Here is an 18889-nt window from a genome sequence, read left to right on the forward strand (position 1 = left end):
CAACTGAAGTGTGGTGGGAGACATAAAACAGGGGCGTGGTGGGAAGAAATAAAACTGAGGTATGGAGAGGAGACATAAAACTGAGGTATGGAGAGGAGACATAAAACTGAGTTATGGAGAGGAGACATAAAGCTGAGGTACGACTTGAGAACAACACGGGAAGAACTTGAGAAAAACTGCAGGTGCGAAAAAACAGTGTGATAATTTATAAATCTGAGGCGTGGTGGGGAGACAAAAACAGGGGCGTGGTGGGGAGACATAAAACTGATCGATGGTGGTAAGTAAGGCATGCTTGAAAAATATTGAACTGGGACTCAAATTATGTATGAATGACGTAATTCAACCTGCACATGGAACATCCATAATACAGATTAGTTCAATGTGTTTTCTCTAGGTATCTGTAATCAGGAATACTGACAGCTCATAAAGGTGATGTCCTTGTTTCGGTATATAATATATGAGTTGCAGTCTGTGGCCCGAGGCAATCCGTGTACCACGTGACTACAGAAATAGTTTCAGAGACATTTCCAAATTCCCAGAAACCATGAATGTATTAGTGAGCCTGCCTATGCTATTTAACAGGTACATTCATCTTTCGGCAATTCCTCACATACCTGACCTTACATATGCTCATCATTATGGTTTGGCCACGTTTCATCTTCAAAAAAAACTAACAAAAGACTGCTTAGCGCCGTCATAAGATGATGAGGCAATCCGCCGTTTTAGCAGACACAAGTAAATTACAAAGGAGCATAAAACAGTAACATACATCTAGTGAAACAGAAACAGTAACATACATCTAGTGAAACAGAAACAGTAACATACATCTAGTGAAACAGAAACAGTAACATACATCTAGTGAAACAGAAACAGTAACATACATCTAGTGAAACAGAAACAGTAACATACATCTAGTGAAACAGAAACAGTAACATACATCTAGTGAAACAGAAACAGTAACATACATCTAGTGAAACAGAAACAGTAACATACATCTAGTGAATTAACTATACGGACAATGTCGTTTTCTTTGTGTTAATGATCCCTTCCCTAAGGCTCACTGTTATCAATCAGAAATCATCTTCAGGTGGTGTTCAAATGGATGTAGTAGTTAAAACGATATGATTACAGCGCGTGCTAGATATTGATCATATATCTATTTTAGTAGCTCCAGAACTTATATTGGATCATTCTGTCGCCATTACTTACTTGACCATATGTATATTTTGAGTGTAATTTCAGACAAAAATAAAAGTCGCTCTAGCCTTAAGTTATTGTGATATCTGTAGACATATTAACTGTTTCCTGACTTAGATAGCGCGACATTCGCTCACACATCTAGCGAATGCTGCGTTATTGTTTAACGATCTATACCTGCTGTTACCTCTGGATAAACCTTCCCATACAACCAGGACAAAATACATGTAGTGTTAAAAGTGATAAAGCAAAATCTGGTTATATCGTATATATATGTGTTTAGCAACATTCAGCTGGTTCGGTTTGATTGTTTGAAAAACTGGAAATCGTTTAAAACATCAGTTAACTTTCAGTCATAAAACTACCCCAACATTTATTTATTTTCATTTGTTCATTATTACTATTATTTGTTTATTGGTTTATTTGTTTGTTTTGAATGAGGAGTCGATGATATAATTATCACATTTCACAAAATTATATAATCACACTTCTCACTTCTCACAGCGAAGCTCTATGCTTGCTACACTTACGGGCGGGCATACATACAAATGTACAACTCACCTCTTTATGTGACTAATAGTACACACGTGATAGAAGGTTTGACTCAGCGTTCATGTCATACGCCTGATATAGGTCTTACGGACGCCGCATAATTTGGAAGATAGAGTGGAGGGCTGGATTTAAACGAGTTTTGATTTTCCAGGTAGATGTCGGAGTAACAGCTAGAGCTGCTATTACAGGAATTTCTAGATTTTCAATGAATAGAAGCTTGGAAGCTCTCCAGGAGCTACAACATGATTCCTTCTCAACACTGCAATCAATCGTAGATTTATTGATGATAATGAAAATAGTAATTTTCCCACCAACATTATTAACCATTCATTTTACAAAATTATCTAAGATGCTTTGATGCCTTAACATTTGTATTGTTGTTGTTCTGATGATGCCAAGTAAAGTTCAGTATTATCTATGCGATAGTCGTCGTATCTATTCTATTTTTCTTTGTTTTTCAAATCGTGCAAAAAAGTCTCAATATTTCATCTTAAAACAAATTCGTTCACAAAGGTCTATATCTTTCAGTTCTAACTCGTTCTTGAAGCAAGCAGCATATGCCTTCTTAATTTTATACAAGTAAATTAAAATCTTAAACGGGTTTGACGTTTCTCATAAATGTTTTCTGGTCATTTTTTAACAAGTCCTTAAATTGAAGACCTTAAACAATTGACATAATAGAGACAGAGACAATAGCTAAGAATTCACCATAAGCACTATATAAGAACGTATTGTAGGATTTCAAGATGTATTTACAAACTCAGACGCACTATTGTGAGCAACAAGAGGTCATATATAGTATAATGCAATCTATTGCAATTAACACTTTATAAAATATTATATAATGGTATCCTATACACTTGCCTATTACATTCATCATGCAATCCCTCCCCCCCCCCCCCCCCCCCCCCCCCCAAAAAAAGGTATCATATAATATTTAAGTATTGCACTTTTAATATCATACCATTACACTTTATGCCATACCCTGTTACTGACAATGATATTGTAAGATTATACAAAACAGCAGTGTGGAGATACCACGCACCAGACACACAATATAGTGCACGGCTAGCTACTAACGCTAACTCCTATTGCATACAACTGAATAATTAAAAACAATTACAGAAAATAAACCCTGTCATTTGTTTCTACTTGTTTCTTATCTACTTTTGTTTTGTGTATAATGTCTAATAATCCTAGCATGTCTCGATCATATCCGGATTTTCTTTTGGATTGGAAATCCGCCAATGGTCTAGCTAGTCCTTGATTCCAGGAATATCGAATCGCAAGTACAGTTACGTGTATCCTAAAATAATCACACACAAAAAAAAACCCAAAACAGGCTATATAAACGATCGTCATGCTCCGGTGTGTGACATTTACTCATTTTCTGTGTGATCTCGGAAAAGAAAAGGTGAGTAAGCATTTATTTTTTTCTGTATGATATTCTAACAAGGGAACGAGTAAAACGAGGATTTCAAAATGTTTTATCAGATTTTGTTATTGAATATTTAGGTTTGATATTCTGACAAGGGAACGAGTAAAATGTATGATTTTAAAAATGTTTTATCAGATTTTGTTATTGAATATTTCGGTTTGATATACTGACGAGGGGATGAGTAAAATGTAGAGTTTATAAAATGTTTTATCAGATTTTGTTATGATTGAATATTTCCGATGGACATCAGAACAAGCAACTCATTCTTAAATAAACAGTTTGATACAAGTTCTTTTATAATCGATCACTTGTTCCAACATTATACAGTGTACTGTTACATTATATCAGAATACTGTGTAAGCAACATATCGTCTCTGGTAATTGTCCATGTTTTTTTTTCGTTTTGAGTTAATCATTAATAACGTTCTTTAACAAAAATCTGCCTGTTCATTGTCACGCGTATCGCATTTAAATATTGTGATTGTCTATCAGCTTCTGGTGCTGTAATTTATGCATTTGTTTATGAATATATCATAATCGTGATTATAAGTTTACAATTAAAGTTTAATATTATATTAATTATGTCCGAGTTTTACAAGAATATGACTTTATATTGATAGCGCCATACACAAACTACGACATAAGACTAACTTCGCTCATCTACTAATCTCTGCTCATTGTTGATATTAATTGCTCACTGGGATTAGGAAAATGCAATTGCTATGTCATATTGTCAATTGCTGTCATTTGCAATATCCACATTATCGAACCTCTAGTTTAGTTTTATATTAAGATTGACCTTATGATTATTTACTTTATAATTTGCCAATGTAAATTTTACACATACATTATCAGTGGATTGTTTATTTGGTTAGAAGAAAAATGTTTGGTAGTCTGTTATTGTTTCCATATCACCCTTTGTATGCACGCTTCCATATGTACACGTTTCTTTTGCCTGGGGAACACACAGTTTAAACTTAAAGTACGATATATGATGTACTGCATTTGTTTTTGTGTTACACAACTATCGGTCACATGTCGTGATGTATCTTCCTATTATCAGTCCGTTTGGTATATCCCCTACTCCTGATGTTTTTGTGTTACACAATTATCGGTCCATATTGTGATGTATCTTCCTATTGTCAGTCCGTTTGGTGTATCCCCTACTCCTGATGTCATGACTTGTCAGTGTAATGTTTCTTCCTATTGTCAGTCCGTATGGTGTATCCCCTACTCCTGGTGTGATGACCTGTCTGTTGTGATGTATCTTCCTATTATCAGTACGTTTGGTGTATCCCCTACTCCTGATGTCATGGCCTGTCTGTTGTGATGTATCTTCCTATTATCAGTACGTTTGGTGTATCCCCTACTCCTGATGTCATGACCTGTCTGTTGTGATGTATCTTCCTATTATCAGTACGTTTGGTGTATCCCCTACTCCTGATGTCATGGCCTGTCTGTTGTGACGTGTCTTCCTATTGTCAGTCCGTTTGGTGTATCCCCTACTCCTGATGTCATAACCTGTCTGTTGTGACGTATCTTCCTATTATCAGTCCGTTTGGTGTATCCCCTACTCCTGGTGTCAATGCCAGTCTGTTGTGATGTATCTTCCTATTGTCAGTCTGTTTGGTGTATCCCCTACTCCTGATGTCATGACCTGTCTGTAGTGGTGTGTCTTCCTATTGTCAGTCTGTTTGGTGTATCCCCTACTCCCGATGTCATGGCTTGTCTGTTGTAATTTGTCTTCCTATTGTCAGTCCGTTTGGTGTATTCCCCACCCGTGATGTCATGACCTGTCTGTTGTGATGTATCTTCCTATTGTCAGTCCGTTTGGTGTATCCCCTACTCCCGATGTCATGACTTGTCTGTTGTAATTTGTCTTCCTATTGTCAGTCCGTTTGGTGTATTCCCCACCCGTGATGTCATGACCTGTCTGTTGTGACGTGTCTTCCTATTGTCAGTCCGTTTGGTGTATCCCCTACTCCTGATGTCATGGCCTGTCTGTTGTGACGTGTCTTCCTATTGTCAGTCCGTTAAGCATTGAATGGCTTTCAGTTGGCATTCATAGTCAATATGAATGCCAACTGGACAGAGGCAAATTCCATGAAGCGCGCTAGCGCTTCATGTTGAATTTGCCTCTGTCCAGTTGGAATACATATTGACTATGAATGCCAACTGAAAGCCGTTCAATTCTTATATTTACCATCTGCGATTTTTTATTTGTCATGCGATTTTTGTTTTGAAATTTTCAAATTCAAATTTCCCGCGCTTACCAGTAGCAGAGATCACTTCCTGTTGGCAGTTCATAGGCTGGTGAACTCGCAACTGAATTGGTAGGGTTATATAGTGGCAGTGCCATACAATGGTAAATATTTTGGTGTATCCCCTACTCCTGATGTCATGACTTGTCTGTTGTGACGTGTCTTCCTATTGTCAGTCCGTTTGGTGTATCCCCTACTTCTGATGTCATGACCTGTCTGTTGTGACGTGTCTTCCTATTGTCAGTCCATTTGGTGTATCCCCTACTCCTGGTGTCAGCGCCAGTCTGTTGTGATGTGTCTTCCTATTGTCAGTCCGTTTGGTGTATCCCCTACTCCTGATGTCATGACCTGTCTGTTGTGACGTGTCTTCCTATTGTCAGTCCGTTTGGTGTATCCCCTACTCCTGATGTCATGACCTGTCTGTTGTGATGTATCTTCCTATTGTCAGTCCGTTTGGTGTATCCCCTACTCCTGGTGTGATGACCTGTCTGTTGTGATGTATCTTCCTATTGTCAGTCCGTTTGGTGTATCCCCTACTCCTGGTGTGATGACCTGTCTGTTGTGGTGTATCTTCCTATTGTCAGTCCGTTTGGTGTATCCCCTACTCCTGGTGTGATGACCTGTCTGTTGTGATGTATCTTCCTATTGTAAGTCCGTTTGGTGTATCCCCTACTCCTGATGTCATGACCTGTCTGTTGTGATGTATCTTCCTATTGTCAGTCCGTTTGGTGTATCCCCTACTCCTGGTGTGATGACCTGTCTGTTGTGATGTATCTTCCTATTGTCAGTCCGTTTGGTGTATCCCCTACTCCTGGTGTGATGACCTGTCTGTTGTAATTTGTCTTCCTATTGTCAGTCCGTTTGGTGTATCCCCTACTCCTGATGTCATGACCTGTCTGTTGTGATGTATCTTCCTATTGTCAGTCCGTTTGGTGTATCCCCTACTCCTGGTGTGATGACCTGTCTGTTGTGATGTGTCTTCCTATTGTCAGTCCGTTTGGTGTATCCCCTACTCCTGGTGTGATGACCTGTCTGTTGTAATTTGTCTTCCTATTGTCAGTACGTTTGGTGTACCCCCTACTCCTGATGTCATGACCTGTCTGTAGTGGTATGTCTTCCTATTGTCAGTCCGTTTGGTGTATCCCCTACTCCTGATGTCATGACTTGTCTGTTGTAATTTGTCTTCCGTTTGTCAGTCCGTTTGGTGTATCCCCTACTCCTGGTGTGATGACCTGTCTGTTGTGACGTATCTTCCGTTTGTCAGTCCGTTTGGTGTATCCCCTACTCCTGATGTGATGACCTGTCTGTTGTAATGTATCTTCCTATTGTCAGTCCGTTTGGTGTATCCCCTACTCCTGATGTCATGACCTGTCTGTAGTGGTGTGTCTTCCTATTGTCAGTCCGTTTGGTGTATCCCCTACTCCTGGTGTGATGACCTGTCTGTAGTGGTGTGTCTTCCTATTGTCAGTCCGTTTGGTGTATCCCCTACTCCTGGTGTGATGACCTGTCTGTAGTGGTGTGTCTTCCTATTGTCAGTCCGTTTGGTGTATCCCCTACTCCTGATGTGATGACCTGTCTGTTGTGATGTATCTTCCTATTGTCAGTCCGTTTGGTGTATCCCCTACTCCTGATGTCATGACCTGTCTGTTGTGATGTATCTTCCTATTGTCAGTCCGTTTGGTGTATCCCCTACTCCTGGTGTGATGACCTGTCTGTTGTGATGTATCTTCCGTTTGTCAGTCCGTTTGGTGTATCCCCTACTCCTGGTGTGATGACCTGTCTGTTGTAATGTATCTTCCTATTGTCAGTCCGTTTGGTGTATCCCCTACTCCTGATGTCATGGCCTGTCTGTTGTGATGTATCTTCCTATTGTCAGTCCGTTTGGTGTATCCCCTACTCCTGATGTCACGACCTGTCTGTTGTGATGTATCTTCCGTTTGTCAGTCCGTTTGGTGTATCCCCTACTCCTGATGTCACGACCTGTCTGTTGTGATGTATCTTCCTATTGTCAGTCCGTTTAGTGTATCCCCTACTCTTGGTGTCATGACTTGTCTGTTGTAATGTATCTTCCTATTGTCAGTCCGTTTGGTGTATCCCCTACTCCTGGTGTGATGACCTGTCTGTAGTGGTGTGTCTTCCTATTGTCAGTCTGTTTGGTGTATCCCCTACTCCTGATGTCATGACCTGTCTGTTGTGATGTATCTTCCTATTGTCAGTCCGTTTGGTGTATCCCATACTCCTGATGTCATGACTTGTCTGTTGTGATGTATCTTCCTATTATCAGTCCGTTTGGTGTATCCCCTACTCCTGATGTCATGACCTGTCTGTTGTGGTGTGTCTTCCTATTGTCAGTCCGTTTGGTGTATCCCCTACTCCTGATGTCATGACTTGTCTGTTGTGATGTATCTTCCTATTGTCAGTCCGTTTGGTGTATCCCCTACTCCTGATGTCACGACCTGTCTGTAGTGGTGTGTCTTCCTATTGTCAGTCCGTTTGGTGTATCCCCTACTCCTGATGTCATGACCTGTCTGTTGTGATGTATCTTCCTATTGTCAGTCCGTTTGGTGTATCCCCTACTCCTGATGTCATGACTTGTCTGTTGTAATTGTATCTTCCTATTGTCAGTCCGTTTAGTGTATCCCCTACTCCTGGTTTGATGACCTGTCTGTTGTGATGTATCTTCCTATTGTCAGTCCGTTTGGTGTATCCCCTACTCCTGATGTGATGACCTGTCTGTTGTAATGTATCTTCCTATTGTCAGTCCGTTTGGTGTATCCCCTACTCCTGATGTCATGACCTGTCTGTTGTGATGTATCTTCCTATTGTCAGTCCGTTTGGTGTATCCCCTACTCCTGATGTCATGACCTGTCTGTAGTGATGTATCTTCCTATTAGTCAGTCCGTTTAGGTGTATCCCCTACTCCTGATGTCATGACCTGTCTGTTGTGGATGTATCTTCCTATTGTCAGTCCGTTTGGTGTATCCCCTACTCCTGGTGTCATGACCTTGTCTGTTGTGATGTATCTTCCGTATTGTCAGTCCGTTTGGTGTATCCCCTACTCCTGATGTCACGACCTGTCTGTGTAATGGTGTAGTCTTCCTATTGTCAGTCCGTTTGGTGTATCCCCTACTCCTGATGTCATGGCCTGTCTGTTGTGATGTATCTTCCTATTGTCAGTCCGTTTGGTGTATCCCCTACTCCTGATGTCATGACCTGTCTGTTGTAATTTGTCTTCCGTTTGTCAGTCCGTTTAGTGTATCCCCTACTCCTGGCTTGATGACCTGTCTGTTGTGATGTATCTTCCGTTTGTCAGTCCGTTTGGTGTATCCCCTACTCCTGATGTGATGACCTGTCTGTTGTAATGTATCTTCCTATTGTCAGTCCGTTTGGTGTATCCCCTACTCCTGATGTCATGACCTGTCTGTTGTGATGTACCTTCCTATTGTCAGTCCGTTTGGTGTATCCCCTACTCCTGATGTCATGACCTGTCTGTTGTGATGTATCTTCCTATTGTCAGTCCGTTTGGTGTATCCCCTACTCCTGGTGTGATGACCTGTCTGTTGTGATGTATCTTCCGTTTGTCAGTCCGTTTGGTGTATCCCCTACTCCTGGTGTGATGACCTGTCTGTTGTGATGTATATTCCGTTTGTCAGTCCGTTTGGTGTATCCCCTCCTCCTGATGTCACGAACTGTCTGTTGTAATGTATCTTCCTATTGTCAGTCCGTTTGGTGTATCCCCTACTCCTGATGTCATGGCCTGTCTGTTGTGATGTATCTTCCTATTGTCAGTCCGTTTGGTGTATCCCCTACTCCTGATGTCACGACCTGTCTGTTGTGATGTATCTTCCTATTGTCAGTCCGTTTGGTGTATCCCCTACTCCTGATGTCACGACCTGTCTGTTGTGATGTATCTTCCTATTGTCAGTCCGTTTAGTGTATCCCCTACTCCTGATGTCATGACCTGTCTGTTGTGGTGTGTCTTCCTATTGTCAGTCCGTTTGGTGTATCCCCTACTCCTGATGTCATGACTTGTCTGTTGTGATGTATCTTCCTATTGTCAGTCCGTTTGGTGTATCCCCTACTCCTGATGTCACGACCTGTCTGTAATGGTGTGTCTTCCTATTGTCAGTCCGTTTGGTGTATCCCCTACTCCTGATGTCATGGCCTGTCTGTTGTGATGTATCCTCCTATTGTCAGTCCGTTTGGTGTATCCCCTACTCCTGATGTCATGACTTGTCTGTTGTAATTTGTCTTCCGTTTGTCAGTCCGTTTAGTGTATCCCCTACTCCTGGCTTGATGACCTGTCTGTTGTGATGTATCTTCCGTTTGTCAGTCCGTTTGGTGTATCCCCTACTCCTGATGTGATGACCTGTCTGTTGTAATGTATCTTCCTATTGTCAGTCCGTTTGGTGTATCCCCTACTCCTGATGTCATGACCTGTCTGTTGTGATGTACCTTCCTATTGTCAGTCCGTTTGGTGTATCCCCTACTCCTGATGTCATGACCTGTCTGTTGTGATGTATCTTCCTATTGTCAGTCCGTTTGGTGTATCCCCTACTCCTGGTGTGATGACCTGTCTGTTGTGATGTATCTTCCGTTTGTCAGTCCGTTTGGTGTATCCCCTACTCCTGGTGTGATGACCTGTCTGTTGTGATGTATATTCCGTTTGTCAGTCCGTTTGGTGTATCCCCTACTCCTGATGTCACGAACTGTCTGTTGTAATGTATCTTCCTATTGTCAGTCCGTTTGGTGTATCCCCTACTCCTGATGTCATGGCCTGTCTGTTGTGATGTATCTTCCTATTGTCAGTCCGTTTGGTGTATCCCCTACTCCTGATGTCACGACCTGTCTGTTGTGATGTATCTTCCGTTTGTCAGTCCGTTTGGTGTATCCCCTACTCCTGATGTCACGACCTGTCTGTTGTGATGTATCTTCCTATTGTCAGTCCGTTTAGTGTATCCCCTACTCTTGGTGTCATGACCTGTCTGTTGTAATGTATCTTCCTATTGTCAGTCCGTTTGGTGTATCCCCTACTCCTGATGTCATACCTGTCTGTTGTGACGTGTCTTCCTATTGTCAGTCCGTTTGGTGTATCCCCTACTCCTGATGTCATGACTTGTCTGTTGTGACGTGTCTTCCTATTGTCAGTCCGTTTGGTGTATCCCCTACTCCTGATGTCATGACCTGTCTGTTGTAATATATCTTCCTATTGTCAGTCCGTTTGGTGTATCCCCTACTCCTGATGTCATGACCTGTCTGTAGTGGTGTGTCTTCCTATTGTCAGTCCGTTTGGTGTATCCCCTACTCCTGGTGTGATGACCTGTCTGTTGTGATGTATCTTCCTATTGTCAGTCCGTTTGGTGTATCCCCTACTCCTGATGTCACGAACTGTCTGTTGTAATGTATCTTCCTATTGTCAGTCCGTTTGGTGTATCCCCTACTCCTGATGTCATGGCCTGTCTGTTGTGATGTATCTTCCTATTGTCAGTCCGTTTGGTGTATCCCCTACTCCTGATGTCACGACCTGTCTGTTGTGATGTATCTTCCGTTTGTCAGTCCGTTTGGTGTATCCCCTACTCCTGGTGTGATGACCTGTCTGTTGTGATGTATCCTCCTATTGTCAGTCCGTTGGGTGTATCCCCTACTCCTGATGTCATGACCTGTCTGTTGTGACGTGTCTTCCTATTGTCAGTCCGTTTGGTGTATCCCCTACTCCTGATGTCATGACCTGTCTGTTGTGACGTGTCTTCCTATTGTCAGTCCGTTTGGTGTATCCCCTACTCCTGATGTCATGACTTGTCTGTTGTGACGTGTCTTTCATTGTCAGTCCGTTTGGTGTATCCCCTACTCCTGATGTCATGACCTGTCTGTTGTAATGTATCTTCCTATTGTCAGTCCGTTTGGTGTATCCCCTACTCCTGATGTCATGGCCCGTCTGTTGTGATGTATCTTCCTTTTGTCAGTCCGTTTGGTGTATCCCCTACTCCTGATGTTATGACTTGTCTGTTGTGATGTTTCTTCCTATTGTCAGTCCGTTTGGTGTATCCCCTACTCCTGATGTCATGACTTGTCTGTTGTGACGTGTCTTCCTATTGTCAGTCCGTTTGGTGTATCCCCTACTCCTGATGTTATGACTTGTCTGTTGTGATGTTTCTTCCTATTGTCAGTACGTTTGGTGTATCCCCTACTCCTGATGTCATGACCTGTCTGTTGTGATGTATCTTCCTATTGTCAGTCCGTTTGGTGTATCCCATACTCCTGATGTCATGACTTGTCTGTTGTGATGTATCTTCCTATTATCAGTCCGTTTAGTGTATCCCCTACTCCTGATGTCATGACCTGTCTGTTGAGGTGTGTCTTCCTATTGTCAGTCCGTTTGGTGTATCCCCTACTCCTGATGTCATGACTTGTCTGTTGTGATGTATCTTCCTATTGTCAGTCCGTTTGGTGTATCCCCTACTCCTGATGTCATGACCTGTCTGTTGTGATGTGTCTTCCTATTGTCAGTCCGTTTGGTGTATCCCCTACTCCTGATGTCATGGCCTGTCTGTTGTGATGTATCCTCCTATTGTCAGTCCGTTTGGTGTATCCCCTACTCCTGATGTCATGACTTGTCTGTTGTAATTTGTCTTCCGTATTGTCAGTCCGTTTAGTGTATCCCCTACTCCTGGTTTGATGACCTGTCTGTTGTGATGTATCTTCCGTTTGTCAGTCCGTTTGGTGTATCCCCTACTCCTGATGTCACGACCTGTCTGTAATGGTGTGTCTTCCTATTGTCAGTCCGTTTGGTGTATCCCCTACTCCTGATGTCATGGCCTGTCTGTTGTGATGTATCCTCCTATTGTCAGTCCGTTTGGTGTATCCCCTACTCCTGATGTCATGACCTGTCTGTTGTGACGTGTCTTCCTATTGTCAGTCCGTTTGGTGTATCCCCTACTCCTGATGTCATGACTTGTCTGTTGTGACGTGTCTTCCTATTGTCAGTCCGTTTGGTGTATCCCCTACTCCTGATGTCATGACCTGTCTGTTGTGACGTGTCTTCCTATTGTCAGTCCGTTTGGTGTATCCCCTACTCCTGATGTCATGACTTGTCTGTTGTGACGTGTCTTCCTATTGTCAGTCCGTTTGGTGTATCCCCTACTCCGGATGTCATGACATGTCTGTTGTGATGTATCTTCCTATTATCAGTCCGTTTAGTGTATCCCCTACTCCTGATGTCATGACCTGTCTGTTGTGATGTATCTTCCTATTGTCAGTCCGTTTGGTGTATCCCCTACTCCTGATGTCACGACCTGTCTGTTGTGATGTATCTTCCTATTGTCAGTCCGTTTGGTGTATCCCCTACTCCTGATGTCATGACCTGTCTGTTGTGATGTATCTTCCTATTGTCAGTCCGTTTGGTGTATCCCCTACTCCTGATGTCATGACCTGTCTGTTGTGATGTGTCTTCCTATTGTCAGTCCGTTTGGTGTATCCCCTACTCCTGATGTCATGACCTGTCTGTTGTGATGTATCTTCCTATTGTCAGTCCGTTTGGTGTATCCCCTACTCCTGATGTCATGACCTGTCTGTTGTAATGTATCTTCCTATTGTCAGTCCGTTTGGTGTATCCCCTACTCCTGATGTCATGACCTGTCTGTTGTGATGTATCTTCCTATTGTCAGTCCGTTTGGTGTATCCCCTACTCCTGATGTCATGACCTGTCTGTTGTGATGTATCTTCCGTATTGTCAGTCCGTTTGGTGTATCCCCTACTCCTGATGTTATGACTTGTCTGTTGTGATGCTTCTTCCTATTGTCAGTCCGTTTGGTGTATCCCCTACTCCTGATGTCATGACCTGTCTGTTGTGATGTTTCTTCCTATTGTCAGTCCGTTTGGTGTATCCCCTACTCCTGATGTCATGACTTGTCTGTTGTAATGTATCTTCCTATTGTCAGTCCGTTTGGTGTATCCCCTACTCCTGATGTCACGACCTGTCTGTTGTGATGTATCTTCCTATTGTCAGTCCGTTTGGTGTATCCCCTACTCCTGGTGTCATGACCTGTCTGTTGTGATGTATCTTCCTATTGTCAGTCCGTTTGGTGTATCCCCTACTCCTGATGTCATGACCTGTCTGTTGTGATGTATCTTCCTATTGTCAGTCCGTTTGGTGTATCCCCTACTCCTGATGTGATGACCTGTCTGTTGTGATGTATCTTCCTATTGTCAGTCAGTTTGGCGTATCCCCTACTCCTGGTGTGATGACCTGTCTGTTGTAATGTATCTTCCGTTTGTCAGTCCGTTTGGTGTATCCCCTACTCCTGGTGTGATGACCTGTCTGTTGCGACGTGTCTTCCTATTGTCAGTCCGTTTGGTGTATCCCCTACTCCTGGTGTGATGACCTGTCTGTTGCGACGTGTCTTCCTATTGTCAGTCCGTTTGGTGTATCCCCTACTCCTGGTGTGATGACCTGTCTGTTGCGACGTGTCTTCCTATTGTCAGTCCGTTTGGTGTATCCCCTACTCCTGATGTCACGAACTGTCTGTTGTGATGTATCTTCCGTTTGTCAGTCCGTTTGGTGTATCCCCTACTCCTGATGTCATGACCTGTCTGTTGTAATGTATCTTCCTATTGTCAGTCCGTTTGGTGTATCCCCTACTCCTGGTGTGATGACCTGTCTGTTGTGATGTATCTTCCTATTGTCAGTCCGTTTGGTGTATCCCCTACTCCTGATGTCATGACTTGTCTGTTGTGACGTGTCTTCCTATTGTCAGTCCGTTTGGTGTATCCCCTACTCCTGATGTCATGACCTGTCTGTTGTGACGTGTCTTCCTATTGTCAGTCCGTTTGGTGTATCCCCTACTCCTGATGTCATGACTTGTCTGTTGTGACGTGTCTTCCTATTGTCAGTCCGTTTGGTGTATCCCCCACCTGATGTCATGACCTGTCTGTTGTGACGTGTCTTCCTATTGTCAGTCCGTTTGGTGTATCCCCTACTCCTGATGTCATGACCTGTCTGTTGTGACGTATCTTCCTATTATCAGTCCGTTTGGTGTATCCCCTACTCCGGATGTCATGACATGTCTGTTGTGATGTATCTTCCTATTATCAGTCCGTTTAGTGTATCCCCTACTCCTGATGTCATGACCTGTCTGTTGTGATGTATCTTCCTATTGTCAGTCCGTTTGGTGTATCCCCTACTCCTGATGTCACGACCTGTCTGTAATGGTGTGTCTTCCTATTGTCAGTCCGTTTGGTGTATCCCCTACTCCTGATGTCATGACCTGTCTGTTGTGATGTATCTTCCTATTGTCAGTCCGTTTGGTGTATCCCCTACTCCTGATGTCATGACCTGTCTGTTGTGACGTGTCTTCCTATTGTCAGTCCGTTTGGTGTATCCCCTACTCCTGATGTCATGACTTGTCTGTTGTGACGTGTCTTCCTATTGTCAGTCCGTTTGGTGTATCCCCGTACTCCTGATGTCATGACCTGTCTGTTGTGACGTGTCTTCCTATTGTCAGTCCGTTTGGTGTATCCCCTACTCCTGATGTCATGACTTGTCTGTTGTGACGTGTCTTCCTATTGTCAGTCCGTTTGGTGTATCCCCTACTCCGGATGTCATGACATGTCTGTTGTGATGTATCTTCCTATTATCAGTCCGTTTAGTGTATCCCCTACTCCTGATGTCATGACCTGTCTGTTGTGATGTATCTTCCTATTGTCAGTCCGTTTGGTGTATCCCCTACTCCTGATGTCACGACCTGTCTGTAATGGTGTGTCTTCCTATTGTCAGTCCGTTTGGTGTATCCCCTACTCCTGATGTCATGGCCTGTCTGTTGTGATGTATCCTCCTATTGTCAGTCCGTTTGGTGTATCCCCTACTCCTGATGTCATGACCTGTCTGTTGTGACGTGTCTTCCTATTGTCAGTCCGTTTGGTGTATCCCCTACTCCTGATGTCATGACTTGTCTGTTGTGATGTATCTTCCTATTGTCAGTCCGTTTGGTGTATCCCCTACTCCTGATGTCATGACCTGTCTGTTGTGACGTGTATCTTCCTATTGTCAGTCCGTTTGGTGTATCCCCTACTCCTGATGTCATGACTTGTCTGTTGTGACGTGTCTTCCTATTGTCAGTCCGTTTGGTGTATCCCCTACTCCTGATGTCATGACCTGTCTGTTGTAATGTATCTTCCTATTGTCAGTCCGTTTGGTGTATCCCCTACACCTGATGTCATGACTTGTCTGTTGTGATGCTTCTTCCTATTGTCAGTACGTTTGGTGCATCCCCTACTCCTGATGTCATGACCTGTCTGTTGTGATGTTTCTTCATATTGTCAGTCCGTTTGGTGTATCCCCTACTCCTGATGTCATGACTTGTCTGTTGTAATGTATCTTCCTATTGTCAGTCCGTTTGGTGTATCCCCTACTCCTGATGTCACGACCTGTCTGTTGTAATGTATCTTCCTATTGTCAGTCCGTTTGGTGTATCCCCTACTCCTGGTGTGATGACCTGTCTGTTGTGATGTATCTTCCTATTGTCAGTCCGTTTGGTGTATCCCCTACTCCTGATGTCATGACCTGTCTGTTGTGATGTATCTTCCTATTGTCAGTCCGTTTGGTGTATCCCCTACTCCTGGTGTGATGACCTGTCTGTTGTAATGTATCTTCCTATTGTCAGTCAGTTTGGCGTATCCCCTACTCCTGGTGTGATGACCTGTCTGTTGTAATGTATCTTCCGTTTGTCAGTCCGTTTGGTGTATCCCCTACTCCTGGTGTGATGACCTGTCTGTTGCGACGTGTCTTCCTATTGTCAGTCCGTTTGGTGTATCCCCTACTCCTGGTGTGATGACCTGTCTGTTGCGACGTGTCTTCCTATTGTCAGTCCGTTTGGTGTATCCCCTACTCCTGGTGTGATGACCTGTCTGTTGCGACGTGTCTTCCTATTGTCAGTCCGTTTGGTGTATCCCCTACTCCTGATGTCACGAACTGTCTGTTGTGATGTATCTTCCGTTTGTCAGTCCGTTTGGTGTATCCCCTACTCCTGATGTCATGACCTGTCTGTTGTCATGTATCTTCCTATTGTCAGTCCGTTTGGTGTATCCCCTACTCCTGGTGTGATGACCTGTCTGTTGTGATGTATCTTCCTATTGTCAGTCCGTTTGGTGTATCCCCTACTCCTGGTGTGATGACCTGTCTGTTGTGATGTATCTTCCTATTGTCAGTCCGTTTGGTATATCCCCTACTCCTGATGTCATGACATGTCTGTTGTAATGTATCTTCCTATTGTCAGTCAGTTTGGCGTATCCCCTACTCCTGGTGTGATGACCTGTCTGTTGTAATGTATCTTCCGTTTATCAGTCCGTTTGGTGTATCCCCTACTCCTGGTGTGATGACCTGTCTGTTGTAATTTGTCTTCTTATTGTCAGTACGTTTGGCGTATCCCCTACTCCTGAAGTCATGAATTGTCTGTTGTGATGTATCTTCCGTTTGTCAGTCCGTTTGGTGTATCCCCTACTCCTGGTGTCAGCGCCAGTCTGTTGTGACGTGTCTTCCTATTGTCAGTCTGTTTGGTGTATCCCCTACTCCTGATGTCACGACCTGTCTGTAGTGGTGTATATTTCACTACTCTCTCTGGTATCTGATTGTTGTAGATGTCCTCGATGTATATTCCTTGTCTACTCCTAATATTATTGTACCTCAAGTCTCATCTATTTACTTGTGTTGTCACTTTGGACAAAAACAAAATCTATACGCATGGAATATTTCTTTATTATGTAACTAATATTAACTAATAGTAGGGTCGACAAACAATAATCTGCGAGTAAATTGAGAAATACACTAAAACGAAATATTAGGTATGGGCCAATTTTTCTCAATACTCATTGGCTGAAACATGGCCATGTGGAGGTCTTTATTTTGTATCACGATATTTCTATTTTCAGAAACTGTAAGTTAATATTGCTTGTATGACGTCGTAATCATTATGGCACCCAAGAATGACCCAGCGTATATTTATCAATTATGGACATTTGGTGAGGTCGGCATGGTATTATATCAACCTGGTAGAATGTATACTAACCTCGGACCTCGCCCTCACTAAATACACCATATTGACTTCAATAGAGGTCCATAATTTATAGATATGAATTGCGATAGATTCATTTACCCATATATATGTATATTTTATGTGTTATTTTGGTTGATCAGATGGTACAGCGGTAAGAGCGCCTTTTATCTAAGCGACCGGGGTTCGATTACCCGATTGCAAATGACAAAGTATGGGGTAATCTGCCCGAACATGTGTTTTTTTCCTATCCCATATCATAAGCTGACATAACTTTTTTCGTAATTCTTGTAAAATAGATGAAATCTATATTAGAAACATAATATATAATACACATATTGCATGAACATGATTCATATATCCTATTAGAATCACGGGGAAATGATATTAGCTGAATCACTGAAACGTCCTTAGTAACATTGAATAAAGGTTTTACCACGCATCTAAATATAAATGTTTAATTGTGATTAACTAAATTATTTGAATAGATTCTAGTACTCTATTACTTCTTAAGATTAAAATCCTTTATACGAATACATACAGTTGATAGCGTGTTTGATTGTGTGCAGTAGTGATGTACTTAGTCGACGGAAGTACATGTTTATATACAGATTTAAATACGTAACAGAGTAATTTCTACTATGCTTTAATGTCAGTGATTGATAAGGAGGTAAGCAGATCATTTATACTTAACCAAGTCTCTGAAAAAGAGTGGATGGTTAAAAGGTGACCGTTAATTCAGGGGTGTCACACAGCTTACTTGGAATGAGATGTTGTAGTTATAGTTTTTAGCAGTATAGACCAAATTAGATTTCAGGGAAATCCAAATCGAGTGTATCATTACGAAATTAAAAAAACCGTTTGTAAGCGCGTTATTTGACAGTTCTACAACAGAGGGGGTAAGTCTATGTTGTTTATACAACTCATTACGGACAAATGACTTTAACCAATACCTGATTATACCCAGTTTATCTGTAATGGTCTAAAACTATGTCTGAACATTCCCTTGGGTCTAATATTTAGTATTACATTGTACAGGACGCCTGTTTCTTTGTTAGATTCCAATTAAATTTTGAGATGTTATCCATTACATGTGACAAGATCCCAGACTCCCTCTAATGATAATGCATCTACTGGCGTATTTATAACTGGTACTTATATGACGTTTCAACATTAATGTAGATAATCGTACATTTTACCTTTGATACTGTAATACAGTAACAATATTGAACACATTAACATTTATTTCATTTTGTTTTTCGAAATATACGATAGGTGCTGTCTTAGACATGAAACACATCGTACATCCTGTACGTACGGGACCGTATGTTCTTCGCTAATAGGCATGGCACACATCGTACATCCTGTACGTACGGGACCGTATGTTCTTCGCTAAT

At 42.4% G+C, this 18889-nt stretch overlaps 1 protein-coding gene across 2 annotated transcripts in view; it reads left to right on the top strand.

The window, feature by feature from the left end:
• The window catches only part of LOC117329726 (indoleamine 2,3-dioxygenase 1-like), a 56725-nt gene that overhangs the window by 20579 nt on the left and 17257 nt on the right, over positions 1 to 18889 (top strand). Inside the window, exon 1 of one of the 2 annotated variants that reach the window (XM_033887830.1) lies at positions 3134 to 3163. The exons of the other annotated variant lie outside the window; for it this stretch is intronic. The gene's annotated coding sequence lies outside the window, so the exon portion shown is untranslated. Of the gene's footprint in view, positions 1 to 3133; positions 3164 to 18889 lie in introns of those variants that run through there. 2 annotated transcript variants of the gene reach the window in all.

Source organism: Pecten maximus, chromosome 1 (assembly GCF_902652985.1).
Source record: "Pecten maximus chromosome 1, xPecMax1.1, whole genome shotgun sequence".
NCBI lineage: Eukaryota > Metazoa > Mollusca > Bivalvia > Pectinida > Pectinidae > Pecten > Pecten maximus.